The 26,069-nt window shown below is 39.3% G+C and overlaps 1 protein-coding gene across 4 annotated transcripts in view; it reads left to right on the top strand.

Annotated features, from left to right (window-relative positions):
* The window catches only part of BMPR1B (bone morphogenetic protein receptor type 1B), a 259,241-nt gene that overhangs the window by 87,160 nt on the left and 146,012 nt on the right, over positions 1–26,069 (top strand). For 3 of the 4 annotated variants that reach the window (XM_075421484.1, XM_075421483.1, XM_075421485.1), the window contains one exon: positions 7,682–7,738. The gene's annotated coding sequence lies outside the window, so the exon portion shown is untranslated. Of the gene's footprint in view, positions 1–1,342; positions 1,426–7,681; positions 7,739–26,069 lie in introns of those variants that run through there. The other variant, XM_075421481.1, reaches the window with a different exon arrangement.

Here is a 26,069-nt window from a genome sequence, read left to right as displayed (position 1 = left end):
AAACCCCATTTAAAGATTAGAGCACTGAAGAAACAAACGTTAGTAATATAATAACAACACAGTCTGACTTTTTTTAAAGGAAGAAAAACACCCTAAAGATTATATGCAGGTAAGAAACATGTGAGAGAAACTTCCTAAAACAGAAGTTTGTGCTCTATTTAACTTGGGTCTGAAGATGAAAAGCCTCAAGGAGACAAGAGAGGTCAAGTACAAGCAAGTGTAGATCTAACCATGCTGCATCACCAAAGAAACTTTGGGAATTGGTAGTACAGTTTTGAAAAGACACTGCCAAGTTAAATTCTTTTCAGTGTAATTAGTAACGAAGAAAGAAAGTGTTGTTTCATGCTCACCATCTGCCACTGTTGTATTTCTATTTTATAAGATTTTTCTACTTCACATAGCTTCAGTTGATACTTGCAGGAGGAGAATACAGAAAATAAAAGACAGCATTGGACAGGGAAGGGGTGAAATTAAGGATAGGGCTGGAGGGCAATGTGTGGGAAAAGCCAGGCAGGACTTGGTGGTTGGATTTAGACCCGAAACGATGGTTTGAATAGCTTGCCCGTAGAAAACCAGTCGATAATGGTCTCTGCTTTTGGTTAGTGCTTGTCCTCTAGATCGGAATAGCATGTCGTAGTCCACTTCCAGATGTGATTTCCCAGGGTGATTCAAAGGCTCAAAATAAGTCAGTGAGTCACAAAGCAGGGTGTCAGTAGCCACGTTTTTCAAGATTGCTATGTTCAGGCAAGAGCCCTGAGAGGGGGATGTATAAGGCTGCCCTGAGGTTTGATTGCAAAACTGTTGGCTCCACGTTCTTGTGAATTCTGTGTATGAATATGGCTGGAGTCTGACATCTTATAACTCTGTCATGTCTACACATTTTCCAACATCTTTTTTACACAAAGACTACAGGGAACATTAGCCAACACGTGGCTTGTGTTATTTTTGCATTATTATTGTTAGGATTTTGTATGTTGACTAATCTCTTATTGCTTCGGTGTATCACTGAAACAAAATATGGCCTTGTTTTGACATGGAAATCTATGTCATGTGACACAACTGCTTTGGGATATATTGCACTGCATTGTTAGTTTGATATTTTGGCATTGATGTGAAAGTGAAGAGGAGAGCAGAGTAGGGAAGCAGAAGAATAAGAGATGTTCATCTGGCCATGACTTTTCCCTCTCCTTGAAAGGCTCTCATGTCCTCTACCAATTAGTCGCCTTCCCTGTACTACGTGATGTGCTTGCCCACTCAGAGTTTAGCTGGCAGTTCAGACGCAGTTTGTTTCCACTGAAAAATCACTGCACGCAAAGCAGCTCCACCAGTCTGCTGGGCTGCCCTGTGGGTCACTTGGCTGCCAGGCTCGGGAAACAGGAGTGCTTTCTAGGTTTAGCCAGAATATAAGGATCCAGGCATTTTCATGTAAGTGTGATCTTGCTTGATTTCAAGTTACCAGTTTTATTTGAAACAGTTTGTATAGATTGCTTCAGATGGTTAGGGGTTTTTTTGTGATGATTTTTGATGTGAAAGAACTTTACGTTCTCTGCCAGATTTGCTGAGGTTTCATGATGCAGGTAATTTATGGACTTTACTGGAGATGAAGATTTATGGATGCAGAAATTTATGCAATTAGATACATCAGTGTATTTCTGTTTAACTTTTAGAGAAAATAAAGTCACAGAAGTTATTTGAACAGTGGGTAAACGTTTTATAAAGATATGACTGTGTTATTATTTTCCAATCGTTAATTTCCCTCTTACTGCATTGTTTTGCTTGCTTGGCAGTTCATTTATTGATCTGATTTTATTCGGTAGGAGCAGCAATGGTTATAGACATTCATTTCCAATAAAGGTCTTGTGTTACTCTATTAAAAACAAAACCTTACCCCCTAAAAACCCTCTTCTACAAATTCCTATCTGAACAGAAAGTTTGAACAGCTGAAAAAAGCCACAGCAATATGTGTATTTGTATAGGGTGCTTTTCCAGGGAGGCAAAGGAGTTGTTGATTTGGTAGAAGCTCTGATATCTTCAGAGGAATCCTAAAATTATTGTGTTGTTTAGGCACTCTGATTTCTTTGAAATTAATCCTTTTCACATAATTTAAAAGGAAGCTGTGCCTGATATGGGCTTTTAACCTGTATGTTTACTGTCCTGTGCTGGTCTTTATAAGGAAGAGAGCAAAGGTATTACTTGGGAAACAGGGTGCAAACCTTTACTTCTATGTCAGAGCAGCATCCTATGCAAAACAGTCCTGAAGATGTGACCGAGACTGCTCATGTTGTAGCATCAAACCAAGAGCACAAGCCATTGCCACGTGGGATGCGAGATTTTAGCTGGTATTTGGAGTTGTGTTTCAGTGGACAGGTGGAAGTAATGACGGCAATAAGAATGTCTTTGATGCCATATTTAGCAGGTGCTCTTCTCCTAAAGCAGGAAGATCAAACAACAACAGGAAGCAGGTTCCTTGCTTGTAATACGAAGCTTGGCTTTACAGCAAGCACCCTGTCTGAAAATCTGTCTCTCTTCTGCAGGGAGGAATAAACTATTGATTTCCCTGCTGCCCATGACATTCCTGTTAGGCTTGCTCCTCTGTGCAAGTTTAATGCAGGAAATACAGCTGGAACCAAGTCAGCTCTTTGTCCCTTTAGCTACATCTCAGTTGGATCATAGATCTACATATAGCTACCTATCACAGTTGGAAGAGCCTGAAAGCCTCCTACCCCTCCTAGGAAGGTTACACCTTGACTGTGCTCAGGGCAAGCAAAGTAAATCCTTGAGTTAGGGAAATCTGACCGTGGACTGGAAGCTACTGCGTATTTGCCCCCATGAGTGATGTGCTCCAAAGCACTGATAGTTCCCATCATGATTGTACACCACATGACAGCAGGTGGCCCAAGAACTGCAGAATTTTGTCGAGCACATCTATCAGAGACAGCAGAAGGGTAATTTAGTGTTCAACGCTGGTCTTTGAGTGGTGGCTTTCATTGTCTCAGCTGACATTTAACAAAGAGCATTTTAATCATCCTCCATTTTGTTCAGCGGCTAATAAACACATCAACTTTAGAAGGGCTGGTGTTCTCCAAGACACTGGGGAGATAAGCACTGAAAAGTAAGGACATCCTACTTGTCCAACTGGATGACTGTTGTCTACATAAGAACTACTTACCCACGGGAGTCATGTACAATAAATCTATGCTGAAGAGCAGAGCACCTCAGTTGTATGTTCTTTAAAAGAGGACCCACATGGGAGGTATCTTTTGCTTCAACTGACTCATCATTTGTTGTCTTTTGGCACACGTCCTTTGTACTGTTAATCTAAAACATAACTGAGTTACAAAAGGAGATGAGAGAGAATACTGATTCTGTAAACTGAATGAAAATATTACACGTGGAACCATAATTTTAATTTCTTTTGTTTCTTGTGACTAAGAAAATGATGGTAGGAGGACATAGGAAATGCACCTGAGTTGTATACACGTGGATGAGCTAACATGTGCAGTGACTTGGAGCTGTGGATGTAGGCTGGTATATGCTGCTCAAGCTTGAGTCTAGCAGTGCTGTCTTTTTTCATGCTTTTTGTATTAAAACTATGTTTAGCATATCATATTTTAGTCAAGGTGCTGACTTGGAGTTCAGTAATGCAGCATGTATGTATTCAGAGCAAGAGTCAGGTTTTGCACTTTGTGTTTTTTTCTGATGTTGAAAGGCATCTGCTAATGTGTCTGAAACCTTCAGGGATCCCCCACTGTTATTTTTCAGCCATGAACATTGTGTTAAAATGTATTAAAAGTCAGCACTGTATGTAGAGTTTCTGGTAGTTTTGGATTATTCTTCCTCTTGAGATGCTTGATTTGAATGAACAGAGCACAGCTTCCTCCCAGTGACACCCAGTATGCCAGTGACTTCTCACTCTAAGCAAAAGGGAATAGTGCAGTGGCTATCGGCAAACAGTGACTTGGCATGCTGTGCTGTTCGTGCATTTCCTAGTGGCTCGATTTTGAAATCCTAACGTCAGCTAGCAGAGTGCACACAGGCATTTCACGAAAAGAAAAATGTGCAAAACCACCAAAGTAATTATTAGGCAGTGCATATTCATGTGACGACTATAATGCTTGTAATTATGTTGAATGTAGTATTAGGTACATGTGTTTGTAATATTTGAATAATAGAAAATATATATTCCCTATATTTTAATAGCTTATTAGCTATTAAAATTCTCTAGTATTGTATACTAGAGATACATTTGATCTGTTTTCCATAGACATATGTGTAAACATACTGCATGGGTGTTCCTGTGTTTTATAAAGGAATAAGCAAATATAAAGAAATTCCTCTTTCATTTATGTAGATAAGTTTCACATCAGTGGGTGGAAGCGAGAAGGCTGAAAATATTTTTATGTCTGTAAGTTAGATTTCAGTTAGCACAAACGTTATTGTGTGTGATGTGTTGATGTGTGGCAAACTCAAAGGTGAGATGACCCAGATCTGATTGCGATCTTGTATCAGCGTAAAGCAGATGGACAGCGGCAGCTCCCCATGCAGCCACGACACTGTTGTTGGTGGAAGTCAGCCCGAGATCAGAATCTGAAAAATTTACATATTCTAGATAAGAGGGTGAAACTTTATATTTCATGTTGCTAGTTTTGAAGGAACTGTAAAGTAGACCACATCTTAGCTGGGTTTCTACTTGTCCTCAGGTTTGTACCATCTCTTTTTCTTGTGCTGTGAAATACAAGTCAAAACTAAGACATTAGCATGAAATAAAATGCTACATGGTACTTCAGAAAAAAAAACCTACTCTGAACAGTCCATCTACTACTATTGGGACATACAGCTGGGTTTCTGCAATAAACATGCCACAGGATGCCTCGGGTCCTCTGAGCAGGCAAAAAGTGATTCCTGAACTGATCGCGCTCATCATCATTGGAGATAGCATTTGTTGTTATGGAGAGTTTTCTTCTGTGTTCAGGGTAGACAATAAGTGTACTAATGTGATGATGAATTTTTGGCCCTTTTGACTTATTCATAATGCTGGAAGTTTATTGTAACAGAGCAGTCACATGAACTTGTGCCATATGCATTTTTTCAGATGTTGCTGGTAAAAATAGCTGCAAATTGCAAAGAGCTGGCTTCTGGAGTATAAATGGGAATTTCACAAGCCCTTTCTATTTAAAGTTAAATTAAAGCAAATACATAGGAAAGACCTACAAGGTCTTTGTTTAGGAAAAAATGTGCATTGTGAATGTTTGTCTTGTGAAAATCTGAATACAGAAAATAACACCCTAAATGAAACAAGGGTTTTAGCCCTTGGTCAGATGTGATGGGTATTCTCAACCTAATGCCCAGAAGTACTAGATTTTCTTTCTGAACTGGAGGTGCCTTCTTAATGTGGATGAGGAATTGGACAAATCAGCCAGAAGAAATAATAAAATGTTGCTTGGAGGTGTAAGTCAATGTTGCAACCCAACAGGACTTCAAAATTATGCAAGCTTTAAAGGGAAGATAAGATAATACAAAAGTACTGCAGCTGATTTTAGAATTGACTTAGGCACTGGATTGTACTTCTTGTACAGTTTCAAGCAAATAACTGAAACTCTAGGCTTCTATTTTCCATCCATGAATACAATGAGAATAGTGTTTCTTACTTGTATTAGAGAAGTGAATGTTGCTTCTCAAAAATTCCTTCTTTGTGATTTATTCATATTGTACGGGTTTTTTGTGCGGGATGTTAAGCTATGTAATTTTATAAGCATCCGTGTGGAAATGTTTTCATGGTACTATAGAAACACAGATCTTCTTGAGTCCCAAATTGAAATTCTTGCATTGCACATTTGAGCAACTTTAATCTGTAATGTAGTTGATTGAAAAGTTATCAAGGAATATTTCAGTTATTTTATATAGAATACTGAAGAAACATTTTTTTGTTTGTTTTCCCCAGACAGGTAATTTCTACATTTAGACTGTGGTACTCCATTAATGTGGAACTCATTAATGTCATCTTATATTAATTTTTCAAATTTCTATATAAACTATGTGATTTTGTTGCAAGTGGTTGGGTTTTGGTTTTGTATTGACTGACTGTGTAAAATCTTCCAAATGTGGGAATGTAGGTTTCTGAAGTATTACTGAATGAAGTATCTTGTAATCTCCCTGTCTTCTTCCTACATACGTCCTCCAATTTTACCAGCGATAACAAAAAGATATGCTAAAGGAATTTGAACATGTTGAGACCACCCCCCATTTCTAGGTTTGTGTTTGATTTTGGTTATATTAAATTTGGAGCAGAAATGAACTTGGTGAAGGAATGTAGTGCAAGGGCCCGGATCCAGATGATTGGCTTTCCTCCCAGTTTTTCCATATCAATCTAGATCTCTGAGATAGAGATCCCCCTTCTCTGAATATGAGACTCGGACAAAGTGTGAATCCTTCATTTCCTGAAATCTCATTGTTTAGGCCAACAAACATGCAGGTCAATGTGCAGGTTGCAGAACCAACACTGAACACCAGCTCAGTTTCTCTGGATCAATGAAGTGTAATTTGAGGTTGCCTATCTACCTTAGAGAACCAGCACTGAGAACAAAGGCTCAACACCGGTTCCTTCAGATATTTGAGCAGCAAAATACTGTTACCGCTGTTCTCGTCTGCTGGCGTTTGGCTCAGTGCAGCGCTGTTTGGGTAGGCCAGGTGTAAATTTGTCGTGGTGGTTATGCCAGCAAATTCTCTTAGAACAGAGGCAGGTTGTGCTGTCCCTGTGTAGGTAACTTGAAGAAAAAAAAAAAAGGAAGAAAAAAGGGTTTGAGGTCTGCAGACGTTCACATAGACTGTCTTACAACAAAGGTTTTTGGTCTGACTATAAGTCAATCTCTCTCTCTAAAATCAAGTCAGCAAAGAGTCCTCAGTGAATAATAAATGAAAAACTTTACACGTCTTTAAAGAGCAGTAGATGTAACTGGCTCATACTTAATGGTGTTTTCAGCAAGATGTATGAAAGGCTAAAACCCATAGCTTCTGCCGTCGGTGGGAGATGGCACATGCAAATGAGTGCTGTCTTGACCTGGATGTCTATGCAGTGTGACTGCTGCTTTTTGGATGGGGAACCTTTTTTGGTCAGTAGAAACTCAGGCTCATAGTGTTTTGTTTAGCTGCGTTTCAGGATGCTAATTAATAATTAGGCTTCACTGAGTGTTCACTAGACTGTAATCAGAGCCGTATTTTAAGCAAGCGTGGGGTTTTGTTTGTTTGTTTTTACTGAAGAGCTCATTAGAAGTTGATGGGAGTTGAGTGCATCTGGGCCCAATCATGCACCTTTTCCTGAAGTGCCTAATTCAATTGATTGGGTTGTTTAGTGACAAGAAATACAGTGTCAGCAGGACCTTAATTATTTAATCTGTCTAACCACAACACGAACATTATGAGTAATGCATAGAGGTAGATCAAAACTCTTACATCTCCACGTCTGAGCAGAAACACTGGAAAAGGAGAAAGTTACCTCATGTTAGTGTGTATATGCAATATTGTACAATTACCGCTTGACATGTTGTCTCCATAAAAGATGTGCCACACCATGATAACAGCTAAAATTTTATCTATCTGTTTGCTCAACTGTGGTAGAATTATAATTCTTGTAGTAAATGTACAATATCAAATGTAATGGATGCATCTTTCTGCTCTGCTGCAGATTACACCATCTTACTTAAACTGTGAGACAAGAATATTTCTTCAAAGAGTTCTTCAGGTAAGGACTGAATTAAGTCATTTTCTTTCTATAAAGACTATTGTTATTAATAAGTACCAGCATGAAGTAAACACAGAGAACGGTTACCATTTGTGAACTACAGTTCGAAAAGCTGAAGAAAAATCACTGGAGATGTTCACAGTGACACACCATGAAGTAAACAGGCTACTTGAGGAAGACATAGGTATGCACTTTTGGATGATCTTACTATTTTGAATGTTTGGTACTTAGGATGTCTTTCAAGAAGGAATTGGTAAAGAATTGCCTTCTGACAGGAAAATGGGAGCCAGCTGAGAAAGTGCCTGAAGGTAATGGGCAGCACTCTGACACCAGATTTTAGCAGCATGATGCTGGTTCAGGCTGCTTGTCCCATATTTTCAGAGAAGCATTGGTAGACCTAAACGTTGTATTCAGGAAATGTCCCTAGACCCCTTGAGCTTCTTGCTAAATAATATCATGCCCAACTAGTTAAGTTGTCATTCTTTGACTGATGTCTCCCCTGGGATAAACAAGCAGTAGTTCCACAGAGCGAAAAATCAGCAGCTCTTTGTATAAACAATCTGTTAAAACTCCCGCCTTGTGCTTAAGGAAAAGGATTTGAGGGTTTCAGGAGGATTGTTGAAAGATGAAATAATTACTGTGTTCATGATGGGAAAAGCCCCAATTCACTGGCAATGGTGCTGTAAAGCCATATAGTCCCACCTGACATAAAACGTGAGAAGTTTTACCTTGCCGCGTAATGGGGTGGAGGTTATGCTTAGGTTACTTCTAATGCAGACTGGTACAATGCAGGTAAGCAGTTCGCATGACTCTGAGTAAAAGAGAGAGAAATACGTTAATTTGATAGATGCTTGCAAAGATACGAAGATACCCTTTAAGGTATGAACTGTCAATATACTTTTCCAAGGTAGTGAAAATTTTGTGAGCTGTTCAGTCTACAGAGTCCTTGCTATCCTTTCAGATTCTTCCATTTATAAACATTTATTTCATCTTGGACCTTATAAACAGAATACAGGAAGTTGTTGAAATTGGATAATTAAATATTTTCCATAAATAGATTGCTCTTCTTGACCACACCATATTCTGTTACCCTGCCTGAGTATCATAAAGAGCCTGAAATTGAGAAATTGTGTTGAAATTCCTTTGGGTTTGCATTCTTGGAACTTTTCCTAGAGCAATTTCACAACTTAATTTGCATTTGGTGTTAGAAAATTTATAAGACTCTGGTGCTTTGTTACTTATGTCTAGGTTTTGAAAGGAAAAAGAATGAATGCCTGTTAAGTTTAAAATAAAATTGTAACATTTCCTTGTAAAAATGGACATGTTATCAATGATGTGCCAGTAAGTTGCATGGATGTATTAAGAAGAAAAAAAAAAGCTATTTGTTATCTTCCAACGCTTATAACCTAAACAAATAAATTAAGCATGATGTTTGCAATGTTAATCTTTATTTATGTAGGAACATGGTATATAAGAATTTTTAAGACCATTAAAATGCTTTTAATTTTGTGTTCTGTTCCAAGTCTTTGTGTTGCCATGCCTGTAGAAAATTATTATTTCTTGTTAGATGTTCAAGCAGGTTTTAAACTGAGTTTAGAATTATTTCCTTTTACAAGAAAGGTGTTTTTTTGGTTTTTTTTGCAGTTGCTTTTGAATCTTTTTAAGGTTAGTAATCTGTTTACCGCATGTAACTACATGATAACAAATGCTGCTCCTCCTTCTCCATCATAGAATCATAGAATGGTTTGGGTTGGAAGGGAACTTAAAGATCATCTGGTACCAAACCCCTGCCGTAAGCAGGGACATCTTCCACTAGACCAGGTTGCTCAAAGCTCCATCCAGCCTGGCCTTGAACACTGCCAGGGAGGGGGCAGCCACAACTTCTCTGGGCAACTTGTTCCAGTGTTTCACCACCCTCATGGTGAAGAATTTCTTCTTAATATCTAAATCTGCCCTCTTTTAGTTTACAGCCATCCCCCCATGTCCTGTCACTACACACCCTTGTGAAAAGTCCCTCTCCATCCTTCCTGTAGGCCCCCTTCAGGTACTGGAAGGCTGCTATAAGGTCACCCCGGAGCCTTCTCTTCAGACTGAACAGCCCCAACTCTGTTAGCCTGTCCTCATAGGAGAGGTGCCCCAGCCCTCTGATCATCTTCGTTACCCTAGTCTATTGTTTATCTGCTTGAATCTCGGTAGAAATGAATACAAAGATGATAATAGTACCAATTTAATTGTATTTGGTTGTACATCTGTATAGATGTAAATGGCTTTACTGCTTCACACGGAAGACCTTCTTTAGCTCATTGGATTACTCTCTGCTTAAAGTGTCTCCCTGGAGGAAGGGAGTACCTTGGACATCTTATGTGCTAAGCCAGTTCGATCATTTTATGAAGTAAATACACTGGTAAACACAGAAAGAACCATGTATAGATCCATGATTTTTCTGTGTAATTCCTGTGCTGTTCCTTGTTTTTAGAATTCTATTTGCATAATACAAGAATTTTGAACTGGCATAGACTGTGCTATAGAATTCTGCCTGTAAAGTGCTGTAGAAGATTGTCCACTCTTTTAGCAGTGACTTTTTAGCACTTGACCATTTATAATTCAAATCAAGCTTTGAATTTTTAGTGACTACTTAGATTTTGAATGCCCTCTCTTATGTGATGGTTGAAGTAGCTCCAGTGGGTTGTATTGTTTGTGTCTGCCACTGCTTTACCAATATAGGGAGCTGCTGTACTTCAAAGGCTGTCTATAAATATCTTATTTGTATCTCTGCACTACTATTTATTACTGGAAATGTCAGTAATGAATTATGGGAAAAAGTAATAATAAGTGTGATGCTTCATGCATTGTGCACCTGAAAAATCCATTTGAACTTGGTTTTACTTTGAGAAGGACTTTAACTTAATTGTGGTTTATTCCACAGGTATTTTTTCTGTGGAAAGAAGAAATAATAATATTATTACAATGACAAACCTAATAACTTCAGCTGAAAGCATTTTCTGCTAGTATTTCACATGGAACTGATGCAGCTGAGATAAGGATATGGCAATATTGAGAAAAATGTTGGTCTGTGGCTTGGGCTTGAAACCACTCTGATTCTTGAGCTGGCTCCTGTTAGGGCCATAGTGAGCTGTCTTAGGGAGCAAAACCACTTGAAACCTATTTATTTTGGGTAGAGGGGACCAGGGAGGAAGGAGACAGAGGTAGCTCTCGTGGTTTAGCTTTGTAAGCTGGTGTCACAGGCAGGGTCATGAGAAAAGTAGCAGTGGTCCAAGGGAATCTTTAGAGGGAGCGTGAGACTGGGACTGGGAGAGGAGAGCAGAATAGGCCTTTCTGTCGGGACTACTGTTGTCTCAGCTTAGCTGTCTCATAAAACTTCTCTTTACAAGTCGCTGAGGAATCCTCCGGACTGCTGAGCCGGGCAGAATACAGGGACGGGTGTCTTACCTGTGTTAGACCCCATGAAACATCTCCATCCCACTGGCTCCTACGCAAAATACTCCTTGCGCCTCCCTCCAGCTCAGAGCTCTTTTAAGACTCCTGTTCTTCCTCCTCCTGAATCCTTCTGGCAGATTGGATTTACGTCATGCTCTGGGGGGTTGATTAATTTCCTATTATTGGCCCAGTCCTGCAAACCCCTGCGCTCATGCTTGGCAAGTGTGCAGTTGCATCTCGGCATAGATGAGTTCTACTCCTGCATGTTGAAACTATAACATGTTTACTGTACAGGAATATACACACCCAAACTGTATTTGCTTGATGAATAGGTGGCACTAGAATGTGAAACCTACCCTGGTAACAGAGTGAACAGATTTACTCAGTATAGAACTTTTAGGCATTTTTTTTTACCATATGCCTTAGTATCATAATTTTAAATTAGATTTGCTCAAAATGGAAATCCAGATTCAAGCTGACATCATAACATATGACCTCCAGTAGCAATGAAAATTGAAAGCGTGAGACAAGTGCATTAATCACTGAATAGTTTATAAGTCTGTCCTGAATGTTCATCTGAAATGTTAACAGTATCTTATTATATCCAATAACAGCTTAAAGTCAAAATTTATGGATACTGTGGGGTGCCTAAGATAAGACATTCAGAATCATTTTATTACACTCTGGCTCAAATCTTTTGAGCCTTTAGTTAAGTCCACAGAGCTACTTCCATGACTAACCTATTGGTTTTAGTGCATGCCTAAGCTGTTGCTTTACTGTGACTAGAAACATGAGCAAGGTAGTAGGGATCTGGTTTGGCGGCTAGACTTGTGTGAACTCAGAAATTTTTTTGTAAATACCAGGTTGCAGGAGGAAGTGTTAAATGGCCTCTGTGTGGATGTGTCTGTGAAGTTAGGGTCATTGCTTTCTGGGATTTTTCAGTTTGATTAGCAATTTGAATTTTGGTTTGTAGAGGTAGTTGTAGCAGTAGTGTTGAATGCAGGTTAATATGGAGTATAATGAAAACAATTTAATTTACGTGTGCATAACTGACCAGGGTTGTAATCAAACAGATTTGTTCAGATGACTTGTTGGAATTATTACTTTAAACCAATTTGTGGTTTTGTTAATTTTTTGAGTCTCAAGGTATTTTCATTAATTTTGTTTGTTTGTAGCTGGTATTTTATAATTAACAGGTACAAAATTTATGTGATAATTTGAAAAGAAGAAATTTAAGAATGTCGTATGAACTTTCATTGGATCTCAAATTTATAATGCTTCCTCTATAATATATCCCCTTTACATGTGATCTCATCAGTGTATCCCAGAATATTAAAATTTTGAAGTCATATATAATTGACTTCAGTGGAGTTTGGAAAAACACAAGGAAAGGTGGAATCATTACTTTCCAAACTATTCATGGCTGCTATTAAGTTGAGGGTCTCCTCTCTTGTCTTGAAGAACATAGCTCTTGCTCCTTCTGCCCTCCCAGTACGCAAGTTAAAACTTTGCCTGTGATAATTGTGTCCACTTTGTTTTGGTATGTGTATTTTTATGAAAATAGTAAACACGATCAGTCTTGCTTTACTTTTCCAGCTCCTGAATATGCAAAAATTCAGCGTGAATGTTTGAAGAATGTGGGATCAAAGTATGATCCACCACACACATTAGCAGAAGTGCACGTGAGTTGTGTTAAGTCCTTTTGCATGCGTTGGGAAGACATATTTAGGCCACCATCAGAAAAACATTTCTAGTGAAAGCCTTGGGGAGGAAGGCATAGCTTATCAGAAATGGGACAACATAAAGATCATTTTTGAGACATCCAGATAACCACAAAGCTTAATTGTTTTCTACCACAAACCCTCCTCTTTTCAGTGTACCACAGGGAAGAGAAGCGTAAAGTTTGAGCAAGCCTTGGCCTGTGCCATTCGGAGTGGCATGCAAGCAAGAGGTGCAGACTTGCTAGGGCCCAGGAGTAGCATCATATAAATGAAGAATGTCTGATTGCTAATTATGGGTCGAATGGAGTGCCCAGATGGGGCTCCCCTTAGGCCGCGTGCTTTAATTCCCAAGTTCGAGATGGGGTAAAATGCCAACAAAACACCCTTCCTAATGAGCTGAAGTCTATACCTGTTGTTTTAATGTTTCATTTCTCAATGGAGAATCTTTTGCTGGGAGAGCTTCTTTGTTCCTATGTAGCTTGAGCCAGTGATTTCAGAATAGGTTTAAATGCTTATATAGGTGAAAATGAGCTTAACTGACAGTGAGCTGATAGTGGCTTTTGTATTTTGCTTTACTGGGTAGTTCCAATAGTAAACTGAATTTGTTGAAGTAAATCTATGAAATTACCTCAATTGCCTGTTCTCAATAATATTTTTAAGGAACTCCACTCTCTGCCTGTTTTTATTTTAATGTAAGGTACATGGTGCAGCTTGTATGCATGTATTGTTTGAAGGCTTTGAATGGCTTGCCTGTCTGATCCATTTTAATAGATTCCAGCCCTTTTCCATGACATCATTATTATAACAGACTTCCTAGAAAATATGAACAGCTGCTGTGTATTTTTTCCCTGTGTTTTATATAAAAACTGTAGCAGCTTTTCTGTTCTCTAGAAATGACAGCAATAGGCAAGTCTGATGTAAAACAAAATGAAAAAAAGTCAAAGTAAGGAGCTGTGATACTGTGAACAGGCCAGTAATGTAACAGGTCCCCATGTATGAATCGTTTCATAATGTAATAAGGGATTACTTATGCTGCTGTCACACTGGTCAAAGGTTGGTCCCATTTCCTTTCCCCACCCCCCACACTCCTGAACTAAACTGTGCATCATTAAAGATGGTGAAAACAGTGTTGTACTCAGCTTCCTGGCCCAGATGGCAATTTGCATGAAAAATTTTATTGTATTTTTTTTCTAGTATAATTATTATGCAGACTGTATGTAGAGATTTTAATATTCTTTTCAGTTCTTATGGTTCAGGTCGAGGAGACTTGCTTTGTTGTTTCTCTGTGCATCCTGGAGTTCAGTGGTGGTTTAGAGGCCACTTTACATGGAGCCTAGCATATAAATAAAACTAAGAATTCATCAATCTTCTTGTTACACCTAATTTTCTATCCGGCTCCATCTTCAGTTAGTTGAAAGGTGTCAAAGAATGATGTGGGCCTTTAGATTGGTATATTGCGTTTTGTCTGGAATACATCGATTGGAGTTTTAGTATCTTTGAAGTAACTTGTACAAACCAGCCATGAAGTCTGGAATGTTTCATTCAGAAATATCTGCATTTGATTTAACAAAAATAGCAGATACAAACAAAACCCATCCTTTATGTGGCTCTAGATAGAAACATGCAGCACGGTGCAGGATAGTGAAGTGCTTGTAGGTCACTCTGGCCATCCAGCAAGCCAGGAGTTAAAAGCCAACTCAGCTCTCACCTGGGCACTCCAGCTGGAGTAAGGGGACAACACTGATTGTTGATGGGCTTAAAGAAATCTGCAAAATCCACTATAAAGACCAGCTTCTTGTTAGCTGGGGTGGGCTTTGCTTAATGGTTCTGCAGGCAGGACTCAACTGCAGCCAGTCTTTTTCTTTTCCATGTTCTTCTATGATTCTTTTCAGACTTGCCACCTATCTAGAGGATCCAAAAATTGGGCCGGGTTATTGGGGAAATCCCCAACCCATGTATTTCAGTATGTGGTTCCGGTAATACATGAACTGTGCTGCTCCCAGGGTTGTCCGTTCCAGTGATTGATTGTGGCTGTGGTGCTCAGCTCTACTCAGGGATGTGTGGTCCAGAGCTGTGCTGAGTATGAATCGCCATAGGAAGCTGGTCCCAGCTGTGGCATGAGAGGTCAGGTGCCAATTTTCGGTATTTGGTGTCCAGGAGTGCAGCAGGCTCCAGCCCTGCACCGGCTCCTGTGGAAGTGTGGCCAGTCTGACTGGGGCAGGGTGTGCTGGAGCCTGAGCCAAGCCTTATGATGTAATATGGCCATAAGACGACTCACCATCAGTTAGCGCTGTTATCTCAGCCCAATGTCTTCTGACATGCTTTCTCCTTTCATTTGAAAATAAGATACCTGTGTATTGTCTCCTGTGTGGGGAAAAAATGCGGCAACGAAGTACCTCCCTTCTTTGTGAGGCAGGGGGGTGGTTTGTGCACCGGGTAGGTGACTGTGAGCTAACTGAAAAATACTAAAAGAAAATCAATACTAACCTTGCAGTGAGAAGCTATATAAGGACAGGGCTCCTTTGTCCCTGTCTGTGGTGTTCATCAAATGGTGCCCATTTTCTGGCTGCATATAGAGAGATAATTTAATGAAAGAAAGAACTTATGCCTTCTGGTGATTATCAGTTACGAACCCTTCTTCATCTATTAGGAAATTTGCAAAAGACTGCTTGACCAGTTCTCTGTTCATGTCCTAAAGCAGCGTTGAAAGCACATAATGTATAAATAATATTAATGCAAATTATTATTAGCCCAAATGCGGCAGAACTCATGAAAATTACCCTCAGTTTTATAACCACTGAAAGCGTAAACCAACATGGAGTATACAATGTGACTGATGCCTACAGAAAAAAAGCTGAAGTCATTCCTTCAAACACTTGATGCATAGTGGTACCCAGCGACGAGTGGACAATTTCCGTGGCTTCTGTGCCATCTAACACTCTGGGCAGGGTGACATCTTCAAACCACCCACCCCCTTTGGAAGGTCAGCTCGCACCAGGGTGGTATGGTTAACAAAAACACAGTTTCATTCCAATGTTAAACAGTTTCTGAATGTCTTTTTTTTTTTTTTTTTGTCATCATCTTCTTGTTTACATTGAAATGAGTGTAAAAACTGATGTTCAGTGGAACAAAGTCTGTGTATCATTTTCACTTAGTTTTTACAGGTAATTAGGAAGCAAAGTGAAGAAACATGTTGTGTAGAAAGTGTTTTCAGACTATAGTAGTTATCATACTACTTCTGCTCTGAGTAAAGTGTCTTTCTCATTACCATAAAATTGCCAAATATGAGGAAAGCTGTGGGGACTTACTTGTACTGATTTTAGCTCATTATTTTACTTTTTTAAAGGAAAACAGAAATTAATTTCTTTCGTCCTTCACCCCCTATATAATTTTAGAAATTATAGCTCTCTGTCATTGCATGTCTAGTCAGTCTGGCTTACATCAGGTGTACAAACAGGCTGTAGATTGTTTTAATAGTTCATTTCAATAAATAAACGTCTTTACAAAACCCTTTTATCCATTTCCTACCCCTCCAAGAAGGTTCCAGAGAGTAACTGATATTGGCATAAATATATATTAATAGGTTTTAAATAGGTGTCAGACATAAATATTTGCCAGCTCAGCTTATAAAAATTTTACCTACAAAATAAATCTATTTTGTAGCTATTATTTTTATTTAATAAATGCAAAACATCAAGCATCCTGGAGAGACAAAACACTTTATGATGGAAAATAATTTTGCAATTATTGATACATATAGTCTACGATAAATACAATATCAAGTAATGCACTGATAATGACCACATCCATTCTGATCCATATGGCAAAGCAAAACTATGGAGAAATTCCACTGAAATGAATGTAATTAATCTATAGTTACAGCACTGAGTCAAATAAAAATAAGGATCATGCATTTGTAATTTGAATGCAAAGAGATCTGGAAAATAAAAGTTCTACTATTCTTCAGACAGGTTCTGAAAAATGTTTTGCATTTTGCTTCGTAGACTTCTGAAATAAAACTTAGCATAGGTCTTGGTAACAGAATATGTCCAAAAAGATGTAGTTCACTGAAAAATTACTTAAATATGGCTTTCCTATTGAGACCCTTCTTACAGTGATAAACCTGAAATGGTTATTATGATGAAAACATGAACCTTTGAGTGAGAGGAGAGGACAATGGAGAGTGTTTACATACAGAGTGTTTTACAAATAAGTAAATTGTAAGTTCAGGGTGAGAATTGATTTTTCTCATTTGTAGTACAGATGCTTTTCGATTAGATTTGTGCTAAAGTTAATGGCAGACTGTGAGAAGAGAAGTGTCTTCATTAGCTGAACATGAGCTTTCAGATATTTATTGCATTTCCTAGCATCAGTGCCTGCCCGTGAAACAGGTCAGTCAGCTCCTTCATCTGTTCCACCAGAACTACCCAGAACATCGAAACACACGTGTAAGATGGAAAGACCTTTGTGAGGCCCACTGTATTTGGAATGATTTACTTATTTGTGTGTGTTTTTATCTCTGTTATGTGAATGTGTATCCTCATGATAAACCCTTTAGGGTGCAGTTCAGGTGTTGCGTGTCACTTGCCGAGACCAGTTCTAGTAAGTGTGGCAGTGTTGCCACGACACAGGAGAAAGTTTGTGGATGTGGCTTGAAAATAACTTTATCTCACTAGTCCTATTTAAAAATCCTCTGTGGGGATGGTTTTATTACTCCTTCAGTAGACACTTGAGAATTTGTGCTCTCGTGGCACTTCGTAATATTGTAGTATGTGTCATACTTGGAGAGTATTCTGATGGCTGATGTGAATGGTAGTAAGAGGGCTTGGGGTTGTTTTTGGGGTGGGGGTCAGGAGTTAGGGAGGTTTTTTTTTGATCACAATCAGCTTTATGCTGGCCCATGTTGACAATGAGTAGAATTTATAATAAGCTCTTGCCTTAAAAACAGTAACCTGTTCACTGTGAAATGAGTTGATTCCTGTTAGACCAAATGCAGAAGTCTATGCTGCAAACTGTCAGAACAGCCAAAATGTAGTAGTATCGCTGTTGCAGCCACAATGTTCAAAGACTGTTAAATGGGGCAGGGTTTGCAGGGAGAGGTAATATCTTTTATTAGATGAACCAATATAGTTGGAAAAAGCAGACACTTTCAGACAAACAAACCCTTCTTCAGGACTGTGCAGGAAAGGCTTTCTGTGTCCAAAACTTGTCTGTTTTTTCCAGCTGTATCAGTTGCTCTAATAAAAGATATTACCTCTCCCTGCACACTTTGCCCGACTGAAACGTTAGCATTCCTGTCGGCAGCTTGAACAGAAAAGCCAGCATGGGCATGGTGTTTTGCTGAATTTCATATGCCATACCTCTGCTCATGCTTTGCCTGCCCCTTACTTCTTCTCAGATGTGGGGCAGAAAGGGACAATATGTTCAATTACAAAGATGACTCCTTAGAAACAGACTGACAACGCTTATTGGAGAATTTATTGCTTTCCTTAGCTTTAACTTACATTTTTGATGAAAAGGAAATTTTGCGTTCTGTGGGGTTTGTTTCTTTCTTCCCGCTTCAGAGGTGTAGGTCCGTGCCTCCTGTTAATGCTAATCTTGCCTGCGTGGCCAGCCTGTGCGTTGGAACAGTTACAGGAGAGAAGATTGTTCCCTGGACATCGCTCTGCTTTTCTGATGAGTCTGGTATGTGATGTGCTTAGGTCTGGAGTGATAATATTCACCCAACAGCTACTCGTAAGTCTCTTGCCTAGATTTAGAAAGGGCTATTCTTGCAGAAAATAGAAGACAAAAATATTTGTTGTCTTGATCAAAAGAGGGTCTAAAGGGGTCTGCTGTAGTGTAAAAACAAAAGGAGCAGTATTTCCAACTAGAGTGCTAAGCATCTTGGGGTCCTATGTGGAAAATGTTTATAGTGTTGTATAGTTTTATTACTACAGACTGAAGGAAAAGAGCTTATTGAATGACTTTTGAGGACTAGATTTTGTACCACTGGACTATCAAATAGGGCACAAAGAAAACCCTTCTCTAGTAAGAGGTGGAAGCAGGGAATCTGTAAACAGTACTCAGTTTCTTTGTACAGTGTACAAGGACAAGTGATGTCCTCAGACTTATGGAGGGTCCTGAATTTGCTCTGGGGAGTTGGGTTGCCATGCCAGGAGGCTGTGTGGATGCTCGTGGGCACACAGATTACCAGGCTTGAGGTACTGCCAAGTCCTCCCACAGGGACACTGTGAAAACAGCATTTGTCGAGCTATTGCCTTTCCCCTCCTCCACTCCCAAGATGCTTCATATAAAAGCTGTTTACTTGGGCTTGTTTTTTAGCTGACATTCTCTAGTTGTGTTTTGCTCGGCATTTCCTTGTGTGATGTGGTGGGTACTAATGCATGCAGAGCAGTCAACTCTCTCTGCACTGGGCAGACCATGTGTGATAACTGTAGTGCTTATAGCCCTCTTGGTGGGATTTAGCTCTACTCAAGCAACAATGTTTTCAAAGCAGGAAAGTTCAGCAGCAAGCTCATCAGCACCATTTATTTAATTGTCTTTTGTGTCTTTGCTGCTTTGATAGTGCTATACTAATGCCAGCTGTGGCTGAAGACTTGTAGCTGCAGGGTAAGCATAGGGCTGCTGTGGAGTCCTAAGACGGCTTGGCTCTTATGCTGTTGAAGCAAGAGAACAAATAGTTCTCTCTGCACATTGCAGAATGAGGTGCGAGTGAGCTGTCGTGTCATCTCAAGAAGCTGGACCAGAGAGCCAGGCTGAAGCCAGGGCCTGAAAAATGCAGCCTGTGCCGAAGTGCCAGGGTGAAAAACAGTTAGGCTGCCATTCTCCCTGTTGTGTTCGTAGGCAGTGACTGAGGAGGACTTGGATTTGACCATGAAAAAAAGATGTCTCCATGTTAAACCTACATGTAGACTAAATATGAGTGAAGGAAGAAAGATGTGAAGGAAGAAAAGGTAGAAGTGTGTTTTTGCACTGCTTTCATGCAGTGTGTTGTGTCCCTTACTCTTTCATCTCCAGAAGAAAAATGTATTCCTTGTTCGGTCTCAGCTGGTGTGAGCTGGACCACTTCCCCTTGTAGATACCTAAGTGCCTTTGAAGCCTTTAGCCTCAACACCTTTCAGCTCTGTCCTTCCAACAGACCCTGATTTGCTGAGTCCTTCTCAATTTCATAAGTTTTCTGTGCTGAATTTCTCCCTTCCTTCCCTCCGAAGTACTGGAATTTCTTTGGGTGCGATGAGTGCCAGGGTGGGATCCTGCTTGATATCAACCTCCAGGTAGAAATTGACAAATGGGCCTGAAAAAACCCTAAACCCTAGTACCCTGTAGCAAAGGAGGTGGAAGACAACCTTTCCGCTTGGAATTCTGTGGTGTTTGTGTTGCTCTTCGGCTGCTGTGTTATGCGCAGTCCTTGCAGGCAGCCGTTCCTTCATGCTTTCATTGCAACTTGCGTGGTTCTCATTAGCAGCTGTGATCTGCTGCAGATTGGCACGCGTCTCTGCAGCTGAAGGGGTATCCAAAAAATTGTTTACTTGCTTGCAAACATGAGAAGCCAGCTGTGACATTTACTGCTCATTCATGTTTGAAAGATCATTTTGCAGCCAAAAGAAAGCTTAAAATCTGGAGACATTTAGGCATTTGTCTAGCTGAGTGGGCGGATAGATTGTTTTCAAGCCTTGATTAAAGCACATGTGTTGGGGCACAAGGATGGAGAAGCAAAACAATGCAAATGTAGTGTGAAGTATTGTTCAGGGGCTGAAATACAGATATATATATATATATATATGGTGATGTGCTAAAATATAAGGTGCAAGTCAGGAGTAAGCAAATAAATGGCACTTATGGCCAAGAAGAGCCAAGGAGAGAGACAGAAAAAAGTGGCCTGAATAGGCAGACCACGGACGCTAACACAGTCTGTTATGTATAAGGACTACATATGTGGGACAAATCACTGTCATCCAAATCTCTCTTTAAAAAATAATGAGACATACGGCTACCACCATGAAAGCTTAATGTGAAAGGTCTGCTGTAAATTACACTTCAGTGTAACGTGTACAAAGACTCTGAATGCTGGAACTGGTGCCTCCCTGGACATAATTTGAGGCACATGTGGTAGTAATTCAAAGATACTGTTTTACACTAACTTCTGATGTATGTACCTTGTAGTGTAGTCTTGTTCACTTTTGCCAAATCTAGGCTAATAATAATAAATAATATTTAATATTTTTTCTGATGTAACAAGCTTGGAAGCCACCCTGTTGAATCTGAATAGCCTTACGATGATAAAACACCAGCATCAAAATTTAAGGAAGCAGTGAGATTGACATGGAATCTTTGGTGTATAACTTTTTATTACACACTAGTTTTCACTTAACTACTTTGAATGTTGCAATGACAGAGATAAAATTCACTAGATTTGTTCCCTTCAATAAATAAAAGGTCAATATATCTTATATTATTTTAACTTTTCCAAGAAGAGTCTTGCAACATGGACTTCTTGTTTCTGTCCTTATCCCTAATAACCATCCTCTTGACAAAAATTTCTTTTCTAGGTGGTAATAGTTAGTTTTGTTTCTCCACTTGAGCAAAATTCCTTTCTTTTTTCTTCCCTACATAAATTAGTAGGTGGGACTTACTTCTAGGTGCTGTAAAGTATGTGAATTTTAGCATATGTACATTAATCCTATTTTTTAGTATTTGCACTTTGCAGACAACTCAATGATTTTTTTTTTTTCTCCAGAAAACTTTTGGAATGGTTCCTTTTCTCCTTCTTAGAGGATGCTTCATTGTGCATCCTCACTTCAGTTTGTACTCATGCACACAGGAGCCTTGCTCTACTCGCCACTTTTCCACAGCCCCACAGGACAACAGTTTGCTTCTGCTATTTCCTTGTGGTGTGAAAGATGTACCTATTACTTATGCATGCCTTCCTCCTCTTGGTTGGGAATTATAATGCTTTTTAACCTCTGTCCTCTGAAGTTACTGCTGGATAAATAGATTAATCTTTCTCCTTTTCCTTAGTAAATCCATTCATTCCCAATTCCGTCTCTGCAGAATCTTAGAGCCTCCTCTTCTGGGTGGTTGGCTTCTTTTCCACCGTAGGTGACTAAATCTGTTCCTTCTTTGTCCGATGATAATCCAGGAGCTCTCTCCTCCCTGTTCTTCTCCCATATCTCTGTTTATTTTAGAGGTGATAGAAGTGTTTTGGTCTGATGTCAGTTCAGTTAGGCATATATTATCAGTAACATTTATCATCAGTGACATTTTCTGGAGGTTTGCAACCTTCTGCATCTGATTGTGTTAAGTATCTGACATTTTTCTGTTGAGCTCCATATCTTTCTTTCATTGCAAGAGGACATAATAACCCCAAACACCTTTCTATCACAAGCTATTATGACTAAAATTGTTTTTCTCTGTCTCAGCTCCTGGTTGCAGAAAAACGTAAATGTAGGTTTTTTTAAAAAAAATGCTATCTTATTTTAAAAACGCATGACTCCTTATGTGCTGCAATTATGCCTTAGCCAAAAAAAAGGAAAAAAGATACTTTTCCGGTCAATATAGTTGAACTCTATGTAATTTCCAGTATGTTTTCATTCAGAATTTTGCTTATTTGTAGCTTATCTTTGAGCTACTTTATTTTGAGCTTAATGAAGAATAGAGAAAAATAGTTTACATTTGGCAAATAAATTAACAATTTAGATGAGAATCCAGAAGCTAAAAAGTCAGGCAGATCCTGGGTTCTTCATTCTCTGTTCTCACATTTTGCAGTAGACAACATACTAGCAGAGTGTCAGGCTTCGTTTACTGTCTTAAGTTAGTGATTTTAAAATACTCATCACTGTGTTTCCTTCATTGTTAGACTAAAGAGTACAAAGACAAAATATTTCATACACTTGAAAGATTTTATTTTTATTCCTCTATTTCTTATTTGTGAGAAAATGCCACTTCTCTTCCTCCCAGGTGAATGTTTTTGTGTGGAGACTCTGCTCCACTTGAACCTAAGTTGCAAACTGCACATCTGGCTGCGCACATGCGTTTGCTGTGGGACTGATAAGACATCCAGGTTTTTGTCGGAGATTCTGTGAAGCTGATGGCTTCATATGGCACAACAGATGATGACATCAGTTATTTTATGGGCCCTCATTTTCGAGTGCCCGATTTCTTTTGACTCCTACAGCTTGAACATTTCTTAAATGCTATGTGTGAGATATTAATGCAAAATTACCCTGCAACTGGTTTCCTACCAGGATTTTGTGACCACACTGTCCATCTCTATGTCTACGTATTAGTGAGGTTCAACCCCCATTGACCAATTTCAGCCTAACTTGTGTGATGCCTGGGAGTAAAAAGACCCGAAGTTTCTGCAAGAAAACTAGAAATTGTGTGAAAAAGAGAGACAGAGTCAAAGTAATATCCCCCCCCCGAATTATATATGTATAAACCATATCAAAATTCTGAATTAAAACTCTTAATTTCGTTTGTATTTGCTGTTTTTTAAGCTACAAGGAAGCCACATAACCATGCTTTCCTAGGCTGCCAGCTTCCCAGATAGCTGAACAAAATTTGCTTGCTTGTGTTAACAAACAAATACATACAGTTAATCAGCTTTTAATCAGTTCTATAATTACAGGGAAAGAGGGATGATTGATGGCTGCATTTTGTAACCCCATGGGCCACAGCTGGCTTTCTTGCTACATGTTGCGTACCCTTGCTGTGTAGTCATAAAATCAGTTTGCAGCTACATGGAATAGGGTTCAGAACGGTCTTTCCTTTTTTTTTTTTTTTTTTTTTTTTCTTTTCAGCTAGTAGCCAATGGGTAAAGGTTTTGGAAGTGATATAGGCATGAAGCAGGGAAGTTTTAAACAAAAGATTGTTTTTTAAAGGAAATAGCCAATGGCTTTTCAAGCTTTGAAGTCTCTTTTTTAATAATTTAGCAGTTTGATACATGAGTTTGTGTTCATTAGATATAAGCACTTTCCAAAAACTTGTTAAGAGTGACGGGGAATGAGTCCAAGACTATGAATAATTGTGGAAACATCTATACCTGACTGAATAAATTATGATCCGTGGTCAACCAAAAAGTTGTGGTACATAGTGAGAGTTTTTCCATTCATTTCTTAAGATATTTCTTCTTTCTACCTTTTTCTCTAATCCACTGTTTAGATCAGATGTGTTTTCAATGTCTTTATATAGCTTATTATGGAACATTCATTAGTTGTCAATCCATCTGCTCTTTTCTGTAGCCGCCTTTTTTTTTTTTTACAAAAACACCAAGCTTTTGCCAGGCAACTGAAAAAAAAAGTATTAAAAGCTTCTTTGGATTGCCAGACTAAATGATTATGTGAATGTTTGGCTAATGAGAGGAATTTTCACTGGTAAGAGATAACTCTCAAATTCATAAAATTCATATAGTCAGTCCTGAAGACTAAGCAACATTCACATCACAGTAACTCAGAGAATAGAAAAGATTAAGGAAACAACATGAATATGAGCCAGCAATGTGCCCTGGTGGCAAGGAGAGCCACCAGCCTCCTGGACTGCACTAGGCAGCGTGCTGCCAGCAGGTCAAGAGAGGGGATCTTTCACCTCTGCTCAGCACTGGTGAGACACATCTGGAGTTCTGGGGCCAGTGCTGGGCTTCCCAGTACAAGAGAGACATGGACATGCTGGAGCCCATCCAGTGAAGGCACCATGAAGATGAGGAGACTGGAGCTTCTCTCCTGTGAGAAAGACTGAGAGAGAGGACTGTTCAGCCTGGAGAAGAGAAGGCTCAAGGGTATCTCATCCATCTGTACAAATACCTGGAAGGAGGGTCCAAGGAAGATGGAGCCAGGCTTTTTTCAGTGATTCCCAGTGGTGGGATGAGAGGCAATGGGCACAAACTGAAATACAAGAAATTCTTTATAAACATTCTCCTGGGTTGTAAGTGGATCGATGGCTACCTGTAAAGTGGGTCAAGGAGTCCCAGGTGAGCCTGCACGTCTCAGACCCCGTTCAGATTTTGTGTCAAGGATAGACCCAGCATGCCTCATGTTCCTCCTGTGTTTGGTACCTTGACTTTTCAGAGGAAGGAGGCTTGACCTTGGCTTTTCAGAGGAAGGATCAAAACTTGCCATGAAATTTTGGTGCTGTTGACATGATTTACCACAAGTAATAGAAAAAGTTGCCATTAGCCTAGTGTAAACTCTGTGCAGTTCTATAGCTGTCATCAGTAGCAGAGTCAGTATGGGATTTCTGCTGGTATAACCAAAGATAACATCTGTCCCAGAAGCACTAAATCTTAAATCATGAGACTCTCTTACATTAGAATATCTTGTGATGATGTTTAGATTATTGCATACTTTGCGTGAAGAAAAGGAAGATGCATGCGTATAGCTGAAGAAATGAGGACATCAGATCATGATGATCAGCTCATCAAAGCTTCCACACATGCTTCAGAGATGTCAGACTGCAATAACTAACTCTACTATGAAACTAAGTCTTATAGAACTGTAAGAAATAAATCAATTGCGTTTGTCTGAGAAGCACTTAGGGATTTAGTTTGCATTTCCCATGCATTGGAGTCTTACTTATTTCTTTATTTTATGTTTCTCCTCCAACAAACTCATCTTCAGACTGTCATGCATATGCCTGCAATATGTATTTGAGAAAGAATTTGACTCTAATCCAAATATTTAGTCTGATTCAGACAAGCCCATTTCACTGCATCTCATTACCTCTGTTTTCGCCTCTGCTGTGAGCAGTGTAGCTGTCCAGCAGCTTGCATCCAGCTGTGAGTGTCAGCATGCAGCTGTTTGGGGGCATCCAGTGTCAGAAATAAAATGAGGCACCTGGGAGAGATGCATTTGTAGATAAGTAGCATCATTGACAAGACTGCATTGATCCTTTTCCACTGAAAATGAACCATCAGCACGCTGGAGTCAGTAAGCTGCCTAACTGTGAAGTTAAAAAATAATTGCACATGTAGAATAATCGTAACTTAAATGTACGCTGCTTTTTGGTCTTTTTGCTGTTCGTTATATTTGTTCTTTTTTTTTTAACAAAGTTAGAAAATGAAGATGCATTGGACTGAAGAACCTAAGTAAACTCAGACATTTTTTTGTAATAATCAGTTAACTGGTGCTCATTTGTGCTACAGTGACACTGCCATAGAAAGCCATAAAGAAAGACAT

The sequence above is a fragment of the Opisthocomus hoazin genome, chromosome 5 (genome assembly GCF_030867145.1).
Source record: "Opisthocomus hoazin isolate bOpiHoa1 chromosome 5, bOpiHoa1.hap1, whole genome shotgun sequence".
In the NCBI taxonomy this organism is placed as follows: domain Eukaryota; kingdom Metazoa; phylum Chordata; class Aves; order Opisthocomiformes; family Opisthocomidae; genus Opisthocomus; species Opisthocomus hoazin.
The sequence above is the reverse complement of the archived record's forward strand: the minus strand, read 5'-3'. Positions and strand labels throughout refer to the sequence as shown.